Below are 18362 nucleotides of genomic sequence, written 5' to 3' on the forward strand. Positions count from 1 at the left end.
ATATTAGATTATCCCCCTCATACAATGTGTTGTTCCTTAGCAATAAAAATAAGTCTTCTTCCCCCTGTTTTGGCCATTCTGGAAGCCAGAGCATTCCAAAGCCAAATGACAGGTTGTTACACAGAGAAGTGGCCCCTTGGCATGTGGCTGTTTCCTTGGGAGTGAGTTTAATTCTAAATGGCCAGCAGTGCCCTCGGGGGCTTCTGGATTATTGGGGAAGAGGAGGTGGGGATGAGTGTAGAGCTCGGTACACCTGATTGCAGCCAGAATGGAGAATAGGTTTTAAGTTTGGCACTTTTGAATGCGGGCACTAACTTTAGTCTTGTCAGGAGCATTTAGTCTTGTAAAGCAAATCTCAGTGTGGCTGTCAAGTGTCACCTCTTCAAAATGGGGTTCAGGCCTCCCCTTCTGAGTCGTTTTGGTCAGGCCTGCGGAGTCCTCGGTCTTCCCTTTTCCTGGTTTGAGCATTTTCTGTGTTGTTAGCCAGACAGGTGCTCATCCGTTACCTTTTGCCGCCTGGCATGAGAATCAGGATACATGATTCACTTTGAGCTGCCAGATTCTAGCCACATCTCTGCGTCACCTGTCACCTCCGTCAGCTCCGTATTCTTCTGGAAGAAGGGCGTTCCTGGTGAGTGAGCTGCCTTTGCTTGGAGAGAGTGGGAACGTTAATGAGCTCACGTTTACAGAAGACTCTGGGGGCATCCGTGATATAAGGAGTGTTATTAAATTACTGGGAGATATGATACAGAGTGGCGATGCTGAATAACTGGGAACTCTCTGAGGGTGAATCGCGTGTGTGTGCAGGAAGTGCATCCTTGATCTCACATCAGATCAGGAGTTCAATCTTACACCTTCCTTACCTCCTAATGGAAATCAAACATTCTCCAGAACTGCTGGGTGCTTGTTTTTGGTCTCTGTACATATCTATGCTTCAGTTTGGAGGCATGAGAGAAGTGAAACTAATAGTTCTGGAGTACCTACTATGTGCCAGGCACTTTGCAAAGTGCTTCACACAAATAATCACATTCTTTAAACAGCCCTGTGAAGTTGGTGTTTTATTTTTTTCAGTGTTTTTAAATTTTTATTCAAAAAATTGTTTTTATTGAAGTAGAGTTGACGTACAATATTGTACGAGTGACAGGTGTGCAACATAGTGATTCACAATTTTTCAAGGTCATATAGTCCGTTTATAGTTATTATAAAATATCGGCTGTATGCCCTGTGTTGTATTATATCTCCTTGTAGCTTTTTTCGTACCTAAGAGTTTGTACCAAGGTTGGTGTCTTAACCCCCATTACGAAGATAAGAAATTGAGTCTCAGAAAGGCTCCAGTAATTTTCCCAAACCCATAGAACTCTCAAGTCACAAATTTAAACTTAGATCCTTCTAATTACAAAGTCCTACCAACTTAGAATCTGTTTGGAGAGAAAATTTGCTAACGTTCTCATCAGAGGCTTTGATTCTTGGTGCGTCCTTCTGTGCACTGTGCTCTTTTGGGCTCCTCATTATTCTCAGGCTAAGAAAGAAAAACATCCAGTATATCTATAAATATATACCACTGGGGTGTGTAATAGAGCGGAAGCCAAAAACAGAGTTCCCATCATTTCCATGTGCATTTTCAAATTCAAAGTGGACACATGAAACGTAGGTACCTAAATTTACTAATGCATAGAGAGCGTTGGTGCTTTTGGCTCCATTTTCCAGATTGGGAAATCGAGGAATGAAGTAAGGGCTCCACCCATTCTTGAGAATCCTCCAGGGAGTGGATATTCAGAAGCACACGTCTAGGCCTTGAGGCCACTTGATGCAACAGGAATGTTTGTAGAAAAATAAACACACACATGGAATGAATCAATGTCTGCATGATTGACGAGCAGACATTGGAGTTAGCCTCTGATTCAGTTGGAGATTTAAAAAAAAAAAAAAAAATCTCTTTATTTCTGGATTTCTGAAGGCCTCTCTTAGGGGAGCCTTGTGGCTTTTCTATGCCCTCACCTGTGATGGGTGGCCTGATGGGAGAAATTTGAAAGTCCAGGCTGGCTGCAGTGTCTCCAGAGGGTTTTGGGTGCTGGATGAGCAAAACAGCAGCTTCGTGTTTTAGATGAGATCGGGCCCTGGCGACTTGCTGCTGGACTCACAGGGTCGGGGTAGCGTGAGCTACTCACAGGCATCGGCTGCAGACGACGAGCGGCGACCGAGGATGAGTCCAGTCTCCAGGGGCCCCGACCGCCTTGCTTTGTAAGAAAACACTCGCAGTGTCTTTATGGGCAAACCAGTTCCAAGGAATTAGTATTTGAATTTCCAAAAGCTGGTGCAAGATACGCAGGAGGCTTCTCCCACACAGACCAGCCAGGAATCTGAGAATCTTCTTCAAATTCCTGTTCTTTTTTTTTTTTTTTTTTAAATAATTATTTATTTATTTGTTTGCATTGGGTCTTCGTTGCTGCGCGCGGGCTTTTCTCTAGTTGTGGTGAGCGGGAGCTATGCTTCGTTGTGGTGCGCGGGCTTCTCATTGCGGTGGCTTCTCTTGTTGCGGAGCACGGGCTCTAGGTGTGCACAGGCTTCAGTAGTTGTGGCACGCAGGTTCAGTAGTTGTGTCTTGCAGGCTCTAGAGCGCAGGCTCAGTAATTGTGGCTCACGGGCTTAGTTACTCCGCAGCATGTGGGATCTTCCCGGACCAGGGCTCGAACCCGTGTTCCCTGCATTGGCAGGTGGGTTCTTAACCGCTGAGCCAGCGGGGAAGTCCCCAAATTCCTGTTCTAATGGAGCCTAAATGCGGTCCACTTTTTTAGTCATTGGAGTTTGGTTCTTATATTCATCAGATGGTCTGTTTATGCCAAATGTTTCTTAGCATCTTCTTAAGATACAGATGCATTCTCTTCCCATTCGGTAGATGAGACCTCATAGTCACAGGGGAGGGATCCGTTTTTGGGTGGCTCCTTAGAAAGTCTCTCTGTCCGTGAATCCCACAGCCTCTCATTCGTGACACTGGTTGTGATGACGTCTCTCCCTGCAGCCACCGCCCTGTCCTGGAAAGAGCAGGGTTTGGAGGTGAGACAGCCCGGCCTTTGAATTTTCTGCTCGCTAATTTGCCCTTCGGCAAAGTATTTAACTTCCCCAAGCCTTCCTTGTCTAATCCTTACAATAGAGGTAATCATAAAGAGCTTGCAGGGCTCTTGCAAGGATTTGAGATAATTCCCGTAAGATACTTTTCCACTGACACAGGGCCTCGTAAATGGTGTGTTATCCTTCTGTCTCGTAGGCCGCCACTTCTGTACAGATGCTCTTTGCTGACAGCGCTGTTGGTACTTCAGTGGTTGTTAGGACTGTGGTTACTGTGAACCTGGTTACAGAAAATTTTCCACTCGACACCCCTATAACCAAGTGGGCCGGAGCGGTCCCTGTGGCCAATGATGGTGTTTTCTTCCTCTCACGCACACTTACCAAACTTGAGCTTGGCCTCAGGTCATGGGTCCGACTTTAAAAGCATCATGTTCAGGCCCTGGCCAGGTCAACAGGGCCGGTTCTTGGAATTGTCGTTATCAGGATATAGAATTATTTTAATTGTCCTCGTCTTCTCTTCTGGGAGTGACCGACCTGTCACTGCAGCTGGCCTGGAGTAGAGCCGCCTCCTTCAGGCTGCCCTCCACGTTAGCCTGCTGCTGGGAAGGGCCAGGTCAGTGAGTCCGCTCGGCGCCCTCCTAAAGATAATGAGCCTCGGGTCGGAAGAAGCCCACTGGCCTTGCTTCCTTCTCCACACCCCGTGTCCCTTCTGTCCCCCAGCAAATGCCCAGTAGACCCTCGCAGTACTAGCAGACTTCCGCTAAAGCGCTTCGCAGCTGAAGATGCCTTCTCTGGAATCTGCCTGTGGCCAATTGCAGTGGTTGATTTACAGCCAGAATCTGGCACCTGGAAAAGGGGATCCTGTGTCTTTAAACAGCTGTGCTCCAGTGTGTGTAAATGTGCTTGCTAATCCAGTGACTAATTCAGTATATTATAAAGCAGCAACAAGCAGGCTGCCAGGGCAGGGCTGGATCCCAACTGGAGTGGTGTGTTAAGGCTCAGGGAATTATTTCTTGAATTCTGCCACACCACCCGTCTCTGGAACGGACTGGACCTCTCATCTGTCCGTTCCCTGCACCAGAATCAGCACTTGCGTTCTCCGAATTCCCATCCTGCTCCTGCCTGCTCCCTCCCTCCAGACCTTGGGTCACTTGATTTACTCATCCGAGGGTAGAGCCAGGGCTCCATCTGAGTCAGGGCTGGGGAATCAATCAGAACTGCTCTGGGGCATTCCAGGGGCCCAAACTCATGATCCCTCTTGGAAGAGAATTTTCCAAAAGGTCCCATTTGGCCACAGTGTTGTGACTGCACCTTTTCTCGGTTCGTGGCCGGTGAGCCTGGTCCCGTGTTTGTATGCCTGAAGCCCTTTTCTGTCTGCCCTTCCTTTTTTCCCCCCAGGGTTGGGAGAGAAACCTTCAGAAAGAGCCAGGTCTGATGGAGATTTCCTTCTCCTGAAAGCCTTCAACAGAGAAATATACAAATGCTAATGTCACTCTGTGTGGGCCCTGGGGCAGCCTCTTCTGGGGACAGCTTGGGGGGAGGCGAACTTGATGGTCTCTGCCTGTCTCTTGGAGTCTGTGGCCTCCCTCTCAGTCCTCCTGTAAGTGGTCCCAGAAGTTGTAGGCTCCAGGCGTCCGCCTCTGGAAAAGACCTCTCCCAGCGTTTCCGTGGCCTCCCAGTGAGTGGGCCCGTCTGCATCTCATGAGGCTTCCCTGTGGCCGAGGTCACAACGATGTCTCTTCCCTGTCGCTAATGCCACCCACCTGCCACTGGAGTTGCCCTTGACACCTTGGCCCCTCCTCTTCCTCACCCCCTCCACTCCAGACGTCAGCACCCTTGCCCCAGTGCTTCTGGAAGCCAGCCCGTCACTCAGTCTCAGTCATCATCAGGAGTTGTGAGTGTGGAGCAGTTGTCTGTTTGCTTCTGTGACCTCCCAGTCACCGGGAGGTGTTCCCATTGCTTGGCTCGTAGCAGGTGGCTCATTAGCTCTTTTTTAAAAAAAATATTGCTTTTTCAACTGAGATATAATTCACATAATATAAAATTCACCATGTTAAAGAGTACAGTTCAGTGGGTTTTCGTACGTTCACGGAGTTGTGCAACCATCACCAATAACTGACTTGGGAACATTTCTGTCACCCCTGAAAGAAGCCCCCCGCCCGTCGCAGTCAGTAGCTCTTTCTGCGTGAAGGCGTGCTGGTCAGGCTGTCCAGCAGGGCACAGGCGGACGTGGAGCTGCGTCTCCTGACGGAAGCCCCCACCGCTCTCCCCTGATGCTCCAAGCACGGACCCACAGAGCCGGGACGCTGGGGGCTCGCTTGTTTTGGCTCTGCTGTGTAGGAAGCTAGTGTCTGTCTGGGCACAGATAATGAGCCCTTTCACTGGCTGCAGGGCTGTTCAGTCCCGGAGCTTGGGGCTGTGGTGGCTGCAGTTTCCTAATGGCTTCCTGATGAGGCAGAGCCACTTACCAGCAGCGGATGAGGGCTGCGTATCCGAACCCGGGTCTTTCCCTTTCCCACCTGAGGCTGCGGATGGAGAGTGGCTTCTGCCCCCTCCCCTTTTGCATTGATCATTTCTTCTCTGCTCTCCACCCATTGGCCTGTCAGACCCATTGACCTGGAGATGGGGTCTGCCTGGTGACTTCTCAGCCTCTTGGGTTCGCCCCTGGGAGAGGCCTCCGATGCTGTCTGCTCTGGGCCAGGGTGGGCGAGACTCTGGGGTCACCTTGGGGCTGCCAGAATGCCCCGGACTGGGTGTTTGGGGCCCCATTCTGAAAGGAGAGAAAAAAAAACCTGTGGAGGCTCCAAGAGACCACAGCACAGCCCTTAGCTGTCTGCACTCTGAAAGCATTTGCAGTTAGAACAGGAGCTGCTTGTACTGCTGCAGGACCTGGCCTTTTTGAGTTAGACTTATGGCCTTGTTAATTAGATGCATCAGGTTCAACTTACAGGCCAGCGCCCCTGAGTTTCTGTTCTGCCTTTGTCAGTGGGGTTGGTTGTATCCCCTCATTGCTATCACCATGTCTTCTTTACCCTTCCAGCAGGACTGGAATGGTGGCGTCATAGACCTTGTGCATCATGACACGATGGTGCTCTCCTCTCCTTTCAGTGCTTTTTAGATGAAGGTCACTAGATCACTGAAATTAACTGCCGCCTTCACTCCTTCTGGATCGATAGCAATAGCACCCTCAAATTTTAGACCTGTTATGCAGAGTGGTTTCGTGCAATTGAAGTTGGGTGCTGGAGATTCTTGCTTTATGATCCCTGGCATTCAACTGGGATCCCTGCTGGAAGGAAGCTCTTCTACCGTAGAGCCTGGCCATCCTGATTGGAAACTTATAACCTGGAGCAGGAGCAGACCCCATCATGGGCCCGTTATATCCCATGCTGATTAGATCTTTGGATGGCTTGTTCCTTTGTTGTTCTTACGAACCTGGGGAGCAGTAGAGTTTGTCCCGAATGATGACCAGGGCTTGATAGCAGCAAAGATAGGAGGGAGATGTCTCCCTCGCAATCCACCACGATAAGGAAACGGCAGTGGTGCAGAGGACAAAAAATACTGGCATGGAGCCAAGAGGTCTCGACTTAGTAACCATGTGATGTCACTTCCCTGAGCTTCGTTTTCCCCATCAGTAAGAGAAAGGGGTTGAACTAGGTGATGTCTCAAGTCCCTTCTAATCCTGCGTGTTCCGGGATCGGGAGTCCTGTGGGCCACCTGACCAGGGCGGGCGCTCACCCACCCTCATCTCTATGGCAGCTTCCTCTCATTCATCTTGTAATTACGTCGAGTTGCCAGGAAGGGGAACATCCCTCCAAGGACTTGTTAAAGCTTTATAGCAAATTCTGTGAATTCCTCTTTTCCCTTTTTGGCCGTGGATAAGCTGTGTGCATCAGATAACCACAGTGAGGGCAACACAGCGGAGCAGAGGCAGGGAAAAGTGTGCACACGCAAGTAGGGTGCGCGTGGGGTGCTAGCTCCTACCCAAGGCCATGGAGAAGGCCGAAGCTGAAGAGATACGGGGGCCAAAATTCTAGATCAGGAATACCTGGAAGCAGCCTCAGATGGTAGGTTTAGCAGGGAACTTAATGGTTTAGGGAGAGGACCCATAATCCCTTGAAGCTGTCTCTCGGGGTTCTAAGTACCTCCCTAGCAGCTCAGGAAACTTGAGCTGGGGCTCAGATTATTCCCTAAAACCCTTAAAGCAACAGGATTTCTGACTCCTCGTTAGGGATGTACATTTGGATTTACTGAGCTGAGTGGGGCCTTTATTTCACGAGTTGTTGAACATATAAAGCCTGATGCTGTAAATTCCAGATGCTCCACGTTAGGGCACTGGCATCGGTTTTTGGTGCATGTAGCTGGTGTGCATTTAGCAGGCGTCTTTGAAGACTGTGATAGGTCCAGAGAAGCGCTGTCTCATGCGCTTGCCAAATATACTATGGGTGGGAAGTTTTGCATCTTCTCTGATGTCAGTCTCTTCGGGGCGGGAACGTGTGTTCCTCTGCCTTCTCCCTATTCCTGCCATGTGGCTCCCACGTGGTTCTCTTGAATGACACTGGGATGAGTCAGCAGGGTCCTTGGAGAAGAAGGGGATGCTTACTTAGCCTGCTGGGAGCAGGGGGTGGGGGAGAAGTCAAGGAAGCAGTGTTTGAATGAGGTCCTGGACCGGGTTGGATGGCCCAAGTACCCACTTAGATCTTCACAGTTTGGTGCCTTTTAGGTGGTCGTATGTTTCACCTGGGTTTCAGTCTCCACCATCTGCTTAGGACAACAGTGTATAGGGGTGTTTGCTTGTCGTGGCCTTGTAGGTGGCATCTCAGATATCCTCGTGTTTCAGGTTCACCAGGCCACTCTACAGATGGTCTGATCCCTGAACATCTGGATCCCTGCACTTCTGAAGTCAGCGAAGAGAGTGTGGGGATGGGGAAGGAATACAGTGCGTCACTTTTAATCACTCGTTGGTTACATTGGTCCCGGCTGTGTGCAGCACTTGCCTGCTCTGTGCTTAAGCTTTTAAATTATACGACATTTAAGTGCTTGTCTCCAGCTCCCTCCCGCTGACATTACCCTCCAGGTGACATTACCTGGGATGTTCTCAGTGAAACTCCCTAAGCTATTTCAATGGAAGGGACGAAAACGAGCTTTTTCAGGTTCCTCTCTACCTACTTAGTGTTGGTTTTCCAGGAGCAAGGAGGTTGATGGCAGGAAATCGTAGGCATGAGTGGGGAGCTGAAGGTTTTCCTTAGGGGGGGGCGTCTGTATGAATCCCTGGATGTCTTGCCTTTGGGAGATTCCAGCTTTGCAGTTAGGATTCTGAAGTCTGTAAGCTTGGACTGGATCCAGGGGGTGCAGTTACTGACTCTTGTCAGTTGCCGGTCAGTGCCGGGCTGTCGGTGGAAACTCACAGTGAAGTCCTGCGGCAGGAGGGCTGCTTGCAGGGCCTGCCCCAGGGTCCCTGTGCCTCCTTCCCCAGCCCAGGCCCGGGCTCTGCTCATTTTCGGTTTGGTGTCTATCACAGGCTTATGCAACCATTGCTGGTCCTTGTTAGTAAGCCTCTAGACTATAAGTAACGCAGCTGGGAAGGATTAAAATTGTCACTCCAAAGTTATGTCAGAGCAAAAGATGGCATTTCCAGAAAATAGAGAAACTGTCCAAAGAGGATGAACTAAAGGGGAGTCAGAGGTCTTTATTGAGACGTGGGGCACACATACATGTGAAGATCAGCCCTCAGCCTCTTTATGCGCCAAAGAAACGAGGAGGGAACATTCCCATGAAGAAGCACTCTGAGAGGGGCTCCAACCATGTGTCATTAAGAGACCCGACGGGACGGACGGGACGGTTGTCTCGGGAACAGTAGAGTTGACCTCCGTCTAGTGGTCAGGCTTTCCGTGCACCCCTGCCTTCATTGCTCTGGGCTGGGCTTAGCAGCAGTTACGGTCTGGACCTACCGCTTCTCCGTGGTGACTGTATTTTAGCAGTAGGCACGCACACTTCTTCACTTGGCTAAAGAGATCCTTTAGGCTAAGAAGAAACTACTCTGTGAGTGAAAAAGGAGCCTATTTCTAAGCAGGCAGTGTTCTGGGTGACCTCATCTTCCTCCCAGCCCAGATCCAGTTGGAGCTGTGCGTACAGGGCAGAAATCCAGTTCCTCCTGTCTGGGACTCACAGTGGCAGATAAAAATAGACCAAGACTTTGTCTGCAGCCATTGTTCTCGAAGTGCCCATTGTTTCTGGAAGCAAAGTGGCTGTAGCTCTAGAGCTTTAAGCTCTGTGCTCGCTCTCTCTCTCTCCCGCTACCCCCTCCCCTCCTCCCTCCCCCTCCCCCTCCCCCCTCCCCTCCTCCCTCCCCCCTCCTCCTCCCCCTCCCCTCCCCCTCCCCCTCCTCCCTCTTTCCGTCTTTCATTGTGCAGGGATCTGAGCCCCGGCTCCCCCATTTCCCTCAGCCGCCTTTGCACTTGTCTGGAGCTCCCCAACGGGTAGATCAGCAGACTCCACTGAAGATTTTGTCCAAGCCTTTCCATGATTTGTGGCCAAGATGTGGACCTGTGGATCCAGTGACAGTAAAGGCAGGAGGATTTGTAACTGGTTGAGCAACTAAACCCAAAGGGTCTTGATTAATGTGTCAGTATCGGAACGATGCCTCGTCTCCGGTGTTATGTTATGGGTCACAGTACCTGGTCGTTGACGTTTCAGCGTTTTTATCAGGGGCTCAGGTTAGAGAAGGATGCGGAAAGTCTACCTAGTAAATTTCAAACGGTGCAAAGCTAATAGGGTGAGGACAGATTCATGATACAAAAAAGATCTCTAGGCATGGAAACATGGATCCAAACAAGGTGACGGTTGGTATGGATAAATGCAGCCTCTGCGTGAGGTTAGTAAGACTCAGTCAATAAGTGCAGAACGGGCTCAATCGCAGCGCCTATGGAGAAGGTCTGGCGGAGCACTTTGAGTGAGTGGCTTTTGCAGTATGGCTGTTAGAAAGATCGGGGTTGGTCTGCACCAGTAGAAATGCGGGAGTAGGCTGGTCATCTCCGTGTTCTCATTTGTCTCCTGAGAAGGCTGGTTCACCTGTGAATGTTCATGATGCTCTTTAGGGGCACGGGCATACAGGGATGACCCTGGGTGAAGGCATGGCCAAACCAGGCCATTGTGAATGGTTGCAGGAACCAAGGAATTTTAATACCTGGACTGAAGTGATGATAAAGGGATGAGTAAAAATATTGAAAAGCTGATAGATGAAGAAAGATTGAAATTGTACTGTGTGATTTCAGCCAACAGCACTGGAGCCAATGGTTGGAACTCATAAGAAGGCAGACATTAACTCAGTGTGTGCAGTTGTTTTAAAATAATTATTGCAGTCCTTAAGTGAAATTGAGTGGCTCAAAAAGTAGAGTGGCTGAATGTCTTAAGTGAGGAGTTATACTAAAGGACCCCTCCAGGCCTTTCTGGGGAGTGTAGCCATCCCGTCCCAGATCCTGCCCTGCCTCTGATTGTCATTACTTATTGCAGATAAACCTTTGTGGGTCTCGAAGCTTGGCGGGGGGCAGGGGGGGGGGGTCATGCACACAGAGCGTATTGCTTCGGTGCCTGCGGTTGGCATTTGGAAAACGGTTGGCATTTTGAGATCATTTGTCTCTGTACTGGGAAAATGGACATAGATATTCTTATTTTTCACTGCGGTTTCCCTGGGTTGAAAACAGACAGTTGCACTGTGTGAATGTCTATGAGTATGCTTTTGCCCTCTCTGTCCAGATTTATTTATTAAAAGAAAAACACATCTGCATAAAAAAGCCTTAGAACACAGGAAGAACGTCCACTTTGTTTTTCTTTCTGTAGCACCGAGACATGTGGGGTTTCAGCTTCCTCCAAGGGGTTTTTGAAGACTGGCTTTCATCTCAAACAAGGCTTTTTCCCATTGGAAAAAACAGCCCATTTTTTTGGTTTGAAAATATATTTATATAATGTATAAATAAATAAGAAAGACGAGAGAGAATTTCCTTTCAAAATTTATGGAAAAATGCTGCTTTCTGAACATCACTAATTGGGAGTAAGTTGCTGGCCCTTCCCAGCCCACTTCCACTCTGCCATCTGTCCCTTTATTCTGGTTTAAATTTTTCCAATATTGGCTTCCTCTGCTTTTCCCTTTCTTTCCCTCTGTTCCCTTCTCTGCCATCCATCCATTCCCCCCCCCCATCTTCACTGCCCGCTCTGCCTCTCATCTCCTCTCCCAGTTCCCCCATGTCTGTTCCACTTGCCCCCCACTCCTCCTGCCTTGCTCCTAAGCCCCTCTTCCTTCTGCTTTCCCCGGCAGCCCTCAGCAACTAGGGCCCTCACTGGAAGAGGCCTGTCTCTGTGTTTGTTTCCTGCGTGGGAGGGAGAGGCAGGCCTTGAGAAAACAGTTCAAAAGTGCAGAAAAACTCCACCTCTTCCAGCCTAAATAAACGGGCTCCACTCCATTTGTTTGCCCAGATTTTTCCTTTGCCCACCGAGAAAGCTCCTCACCCTCCACCTTGACCAGCCGGGTCTTCCTGGTGATGCTCAGATGCCCCCTCCGTGCCCGTCTTGCCCCCAGGCCAAGTGCGGAGGGGGCCCTGCGGGGAGCCTCTGACTCAGGGTTCTGGGTGGGAGCCACAAGCTCTGGCGTTGCAGCTGCTGTCTGCGAAGAGAGTCCCAGGGATGGAGGCGCTTCCTTTGTCATTACTTTCTCTGTAATGAGAATGATGGAGAAAAATGAACGGAAATGTTTTTGTGTCCATTTCTGCCTCCCCTGCTTTTAACTCTGTTAACAGGTACGGGTGGAAAATACCCGGCTTTCGTGCCCAGGGATCTGGGTTTGAGCGCTGGTAAGATCACTCAGCTGGCCTGATTATCTTGGTTCAGTCACTGAAGTACCCTTTGTGAGCCTCCATACCCTCACCTGTGTGACAGAGAGAATACTTAAACCCTTGGTTGTTCTCAGGCTCGTAGTAGGATGGGGGAGAAAACGTTTTCTAAAATGTAAACTTCTACTCAGGAAGCAGCACTGAAAATTATAGGTGGGAATCAAGTGACATGGAAATGAATTGGTCAGCCTGATTAAGCAACATCTCCGGGGCCTCAGAGTGAGGCATCGCAGAGTAATATGTAAACTGAAATCGCGGAGGCTGGGATAATAGCGAGATGTAGGATGTCAGATATTTTCCATAGTCTTCTTGAGTGGGGTTATCCTTTGCCATGTTGTTGCCAGAAGCCTTCTGACCCCGTCATGAGTATTTTAATTGAAGGCAGGACAGGGCAGGAGTTTGCCCTGGCTCAGAAGTCAAGGCTGGGGAGGGACCAGTGAGATGCACCATGGCTGTCTGCAAACCTTGGAGCTGAAAAGGCCCAATGTATACTTTCTTCCAGAGTAATACAGAGACCTTGCCTCTGTGTTTTCCGTGACAAAAGAAGTGACACTGTTCTGGGACATCCAGGACTTGTAAAATGCCTGGTGTGGAGTCAAGTGTAACTGTCTATGTAGGAAATGATTTGAAACATGTGATATGTTCTGTACATGGCTTTGAATGACCATTGAAGAACTTTATTCTTTAAAGTACCCTATTGAGGCGGGCCTTCTATGCAGGAATCCTAATCTGAATAGCTAAAACATTCTTTTGAACTGTGAGCATGTCATTCGTTTAAGGGCATATGTATGGCTTGGGTAAAATGCAGCTTGGGTTCTCATAAATACCAAACATGAAGAAAAGAGTTTTGAGCACAAAATTACAGTTTTGTTTTGTGCCATATAGACTCTAAGCTGGCACTCTCAGGAAGTTTTTAAAACCAAAAGGCATCTTAGGTCCCCTGGATCCTGGAGCTGTGAGGTGTTGTCGTGGCAAAACGCATATTCTAGATGATTACTGCTACAAAAAAGATTTCCCCCGTAGCGGATTGGAGGATACAGAATAGGTGAGGAGTCAGTCTGTCTGCTAAAACAAAGAGCCAGATTCAGGGGATGTCAATTTCTATTTATATCTCAGAATCTGATTTTTGCATTCATTTCCTCATTTTCTCAGTTGCTTGGTCGTACGTACCTGGGGAAATCTCCAGGTTCCTTCTCTTTGCTGTCTCTCTGAGCTTTGGGAAATAAAATGGTATATTTTTTTTAGTCTTTCTATTTTACAAGACACTTTTCAGTTCAGTTCAAGTCACCAATAACTTATTGAGCATCCACTAGGCTTTGGTATTTTCACACATATTGAATTTAATCCTCACTGCCAGGTAGGTGGAGAATCCTAGCGAGTGAAGGAAGCTCCTGAGCTTTCAGTGGTCCGCAAGGACTCTGCAACACACCCTCGCTTGCCAGAGCTGCTGCAGGAAACACAGAATTAGGAGCCGTTCCAGCAGGGCCCGTTCATTCAGATATTTCCTCTTTCAGGCCATGTGCCCAATGTTTGGGGTGGGAGAATCTGAACTGTTCTAAGTAAGGAAAGAGCAAGAAAACGTAGCTGCAGGACCCAGGGGGCAGTTCTGCTTTCTGGCGCAGCTCCTGGAACGGAAGAGCCTCTCTGGGTTTCCCTGAACACCTGGGATTGATCTGGGTTTTGCTCTGACTTGGAAACATTTGCTGAGGTGGAGGTTGGAGGAGGGGTTGGGGAGGAAAGAAATAAATCCAGTGATTAAAAATAGCTTGTGCATGTCAGGTGCCTGAAGGAATTGGAGAACACGCCCACAGTCCCTTTCGTCTGGCAGGTCTAAGCTCCTCGCTGCCGAATTACAACCGCTTTCATTTGTTTTTCCTGCTCCCCTACCATGTAATGGTCGAGGGCTCATTGGAACCATGTGTGAGCCCGGTGAGTCACCAGATCCTCAGGACTTCAGTGGTAATAATGTGTTAAAACTCCTTTTGGGGGATGGGACGGGGGTGGGTGAGGGGAGAAGGGAGAGGACTGAAGTCACTTCCTACAGATGTTCAGGGTCCTTGGCTGTCTCTGCAGCCTTGGTTCCCAGGCCCAGCTGCTGGGCCCGAGGCAGGCTTCCCTGGGCAGTTCGCAGCCTGCTTTGCCTCTCAGAGGACCATCTCTTTTGTCCTGGGACCAGTTCCCTCCGAGAAGAGGCACCTACCTTTGAGTTGGTGTGCTGCACCCCAGCAGCGTGCTTTATTTCCCCGAGGCAGTAACTGGAGACTGGCTCGAATTTTTGGTCAATCAGATCATTGGAGGGTGAATTGGGGATTTTCTGTGCAGCTTCTTTCTCCATCCCTCAGAGTTTTTTGTTTTTTTTTTTAATTCGCTGGTGACTTCAAGGGCATTGGTATCAAGAGAAGGACCGAAGCCCCGTTGTGTTTCCCTAACTGATAAGAAAACTCTGTTTTGGGGTTAGGGTGCCCCATCATTTGGGGCAGCGATGGGCTGCTGGGTTGGGATGGGCAGTCCCCAACCACGACGCTGAGCTATTCTCGCTTAGCTCTTGCTGGAGCCAAGGATCCCGCTTGTCTCTCATCGCTTTGTCACTTCATTAGGTTTGCGAAAATGGGGTCGAGGGGCTGAGGAGGGACACATTTCCCTTCTTTGCATTAGCCTCAGCCAGAAGCTTTGTGGATTATACTGACTTCCTCAACAGGAAGCCCTGCCTTGCCAAGTTTCTAGCGCCTGTAACGGGATTTGGAATCAGGCGTGTAGGACAAAGAGGACCCTTCCTTCCTAGTTCCAGTCCATCCTTGCATGAATGAGAGAAAGGTTGAATGAGATTCCTTTTCACAGCCTTCTGAGATATTAGTGTCTTCATTGGGTAAATTCTCTTAGGGACCAGTAACAACTGTCCAAGGACAATGTTGATTGTTCAGAATCGGTCACTGACCACAGCCATTTTGCTATTTCTGTTGATCTGAAGGAGTAAAGGTGCCTCCTCTCTTATTCTAGGCAGTTTGACATCTGCCCTTTGGGTGCTGGCCAAAATCCTCGGCTTTTTCCGCCCACTCCTAGTTCCAGTTGTAAGTTCCTGAGGACCTAAACAGTCAGGAGGAATTATCTCTGCAGTCTTTTGCTTGTAGGACGTGGTGGTCAAAGGAATGGCTGGCTGCCCTGATTTGAAATCATCCCTCTCTGATCCAATTTCATCACTCTCCAGATCATGGTAATGTTGCTTTAAAAGAAGTTCTGTGGTTCGAGTGGACCAATGAATGAAATGTAGACCTAGAGTTAAGCACCGTGGAAAGTAATCTGAAGCCTTATTTTCTTTTTCCATGAGCTTATCTGTTTCTTGTAAGCTTTCATAGTATGATCCTCCTTTATCTCAAAAATATCCTCGTGACAATAAAATATTCGTGGGTGAAATGGCATGTGGCCTGGGATTAGCCTTAACAGTTCTTCTGTGTTGGTGGGGAGGAGACGAAATAAAAACTGGTAGTGTTGATGGATTTTGAATAGGGATTTATTATACTATTCTCTCTACCTTGGTGTATGTTTAAAAATTGGCATAATGAAAAATTAAAAACCCTGTGAGGGATATAGACACTACCTATCAACAGACCTCTTTTTAGCCATGCGCTGATGGAGTGACTTACCCAGCGTGATTACGTAAGTGGCAAAACTGAGAACCCGTGGGTTTTGACCAACAAGCTAAGGCAGCAAGCCCGGTGCCTTGTCCCACTGTGTCTTTTCCCCCTGTCTTCAGAATCCTATCTTTCCATTTGGGACAAGTGTCCTTTTTTTCTTCTCTGTATGAATGAGAAGGTTTCTTCTTGGTCCTTTCACTTTAAGAAACCTATTTCAGCCAGACTTTATGTAACTAATTAACCTTATATTATGTGCACAATTGCCCATCAGGGTGACTCAGGGGTGAACACAGACAGGGAAGGAGGGCAGGTTGTCATTTACCGTGTGTTACTTTGTATGGAAGGAAGGAAGCCTCAATACCCTCAGTTCCAAGAAAGGAAAAGATTACAGTCGGTTCTGTAAATGGCTTTTAATTATGTCTTTATGGGGCGAGCTATATGAAATCCTGGATTTCTTCGATCCAGAAATGGTTTTGTTTAAGTTTTTAATTAAATGACTCAAGTGTATCTCATTTTCAAACTGAGAAATAAAAGTCCCGTTTTCTGTGTCTCAGCTGTAGAAATTTTAGTGTTCTTGGATTTCTGGTCCATTCCTATTTGCAGCAGCAGTGGAATTGAATGGAAAGACCTTGGATGTGAGAGTTGAAAGATGGAGTTTAAGGCAGGCTCTTGATCTCTTGCAGTCTTGGTTTTCTGATCTGTGAAGTGGGGGTCCTGTAATACTTTCCCAGGCCCCCCGGAAGCTTTATGTTGTGAGGATATTGGGGAACAGTATACGGGAAGGGTCTCGGTGGACCGTAGTGGTTTTCAGATGTAAGGTGTATCATTTATAACTGGTGTTTCTTTCCTGCTGCTATTGATTGGGGCAATACCCACCACCCGTGGCTGGTGTCGTCATGGTAACCCACCAGGCTTTGGCCAATCCAGTGGCTGCACAAGACTGGAATGTGCACCTTGGATTTCTAGTCCATCGCCTAACCCTCGGGTCCCAGATGCTCCAGTCTTCCTGCCGTTTATTTGAGGATGGTGAGAGGAAGAGCATCTCAGTTCAGCAAGGCCATAGGTCTTGAACTTCTCCTGGAACCAACGCCACTTCAGGCTTAGATTCTAGGTAACGTTGCTGATATGAGCCGTTCGGTTTCTTTTTTTTTTTTTTTTTTTTTAGAGCTAGTAGTATTTTATTTTATTTTATTTTATTTTTTATTTTTTTAATGTCTGAAACATTTATATTAACATATTTCCATACATATTTCCATACAAATACAAATATAAGATTTTTAGAAATTTCATGTAATGTCTGAAACATTTATATTAACATATTTCCATACAAATAACCCAATGAAAGTTTAGTATTAGTTGTTTTGTTTGTTTGTTTTTTTATACTGCAGGTTCTTATTAGGCATCAGTTTTATACACATCAGTGTATACATGTCAATCCCAATCGCCCAATTCAGCACACCGCCATCCCCACCCCACTGCAGTTTTCCCCCCTTGGTGTCCATATGTCCATTCTCTACATCTGTGTCTCAACTTCTGCCCTGCAAACCGGCTCATCTGTACCATTTTTCTAGGTTCCACATACATGCGTTAATATATGATATTTGTAGCCGTTCGGTTTCAAACAACTTAATAGAATGGTATGAAAAGTCACGTGACATGTCCTTGATGGGTTCTTGGGCACTGAGCAGTCCTTAACTTTGAGTTCCATTATGAGTGAATTGAAACCCTTGTTCTACATTTGACTTAAAACATCCTTGGGCTGTATAAGCTTTTGTTCAGGATTAGGTCACAGTGAAAAAGCAGATGTTTCCCTGCATTGAAAAGGCCACAATTCATTGTGTTCCTACGGATTCAAGAAAAACTATCTGCTAATTTCTACTCTGATACTGTGCAGTCTTGATTGGACAGAGTTTGGGACCGTTATTTGCTCACTAGCTTCTGTACAACTCTCCTCTCAGAAATCTGGGTGATTCCTATAAATATTAACTCAGATTTAGGGTCCTGAGGAATAATCCCTGGGTCAGAAATCGAATATACTTGTAATATGTTTATGTTTCATAAATATACTTAGAGCCTCCACCGTATCAGCATAGTATGTTTCCAGGTCAGGTGCTCAGCATTTTGAAACAAATGTGTTATTGCAATTCAGGGTATTGCAAGTACAATTATTAGCACAAAGGCAATTTTAGTTCTCCTCCGTAAAATACAGTTAGTTAACTTCTGTGGAGCATTGATTAATTTATAGATGCTGCTGCTGAAATTAGAAATATTTTTGGCATCTAATAGAAAAGTCGTATGGTAGTTCTGTTTTTTGGTACCTAATAGAAAAGTCGTATGGTAGTTCTGTTTTTTGGTACCTAATAGAAAAGTCGTATGGTAGTTCTGTTTTTAAGGAACCTCCATATATTTTAATAGGTAACGAGATAAGGTGTGGTCAGAATAACAGAGATGCCTGCTTGGACCAAACCATGTCAGCTTCTCCACCTGTGTAATGATTTCATTATTTTTATTGGTCAGTGTAATTGACAGAACTGCCACAAACATGAACGAGCAACACAGAGGGCATTTTTGCATCCATATTCTTCATGAGGAGAGTTTAATGTTTTATGTTAATACCACTTTTGAAAGTGATTATTCATCATCATTTACATGCAGTGCCTGTGCTACTAAAAAAGACAATCCTGGCTGATTGTTCATTCGCTTATAGAGGAGTTTTGATTTGTTTTTAAACCTTCAATTCCACACTTCATGAAAATAGATAAAGCTCTGACTTTCCTGTCTG

The 18362-nt window shown here is 47.4% G+C and overlaps 1 protein-coding gene across 6 annotated transcripts in view; it reads left to right on the top strand.

The window, feature by feature from the left end:
• ETS1 (ETS proto-oncogene 1, transcription factor) overlaps nucleotides 1–18362 on the top strand; it is a 127827-nt gene that overhangs the window by 72308 nt on the left and 37157 nt on the right. The window contains exon 1 of one of the 6 annotated variants that reach the window (XM_082476279.1): nucleotides 15048–15159. The exons of the other annotated variants lie outside the window; for them this stretch is intronic. The gene's annotated coding sequence lies outside the window, so the exon portion shown is untranslated. Of the gene's footprint in view, nucleotides 1–15047; nucleotides 15160–18362 lie in introns of those variants that run through there. 6 annotated transcript variants of the gene reach the window in all.

This window comes from Balaenoptera physalus (assembly GCF_965194825.1).
Source record: "Balaenoptera physalus genome assembly, chromosome: 10".
Lineage (NCBI taxonomy): Eukaryota > Metazoa > Chordata > Mammalia > Artiodactyla > Balaenopteridae > Balaenoptera > Balaenoptera physalus.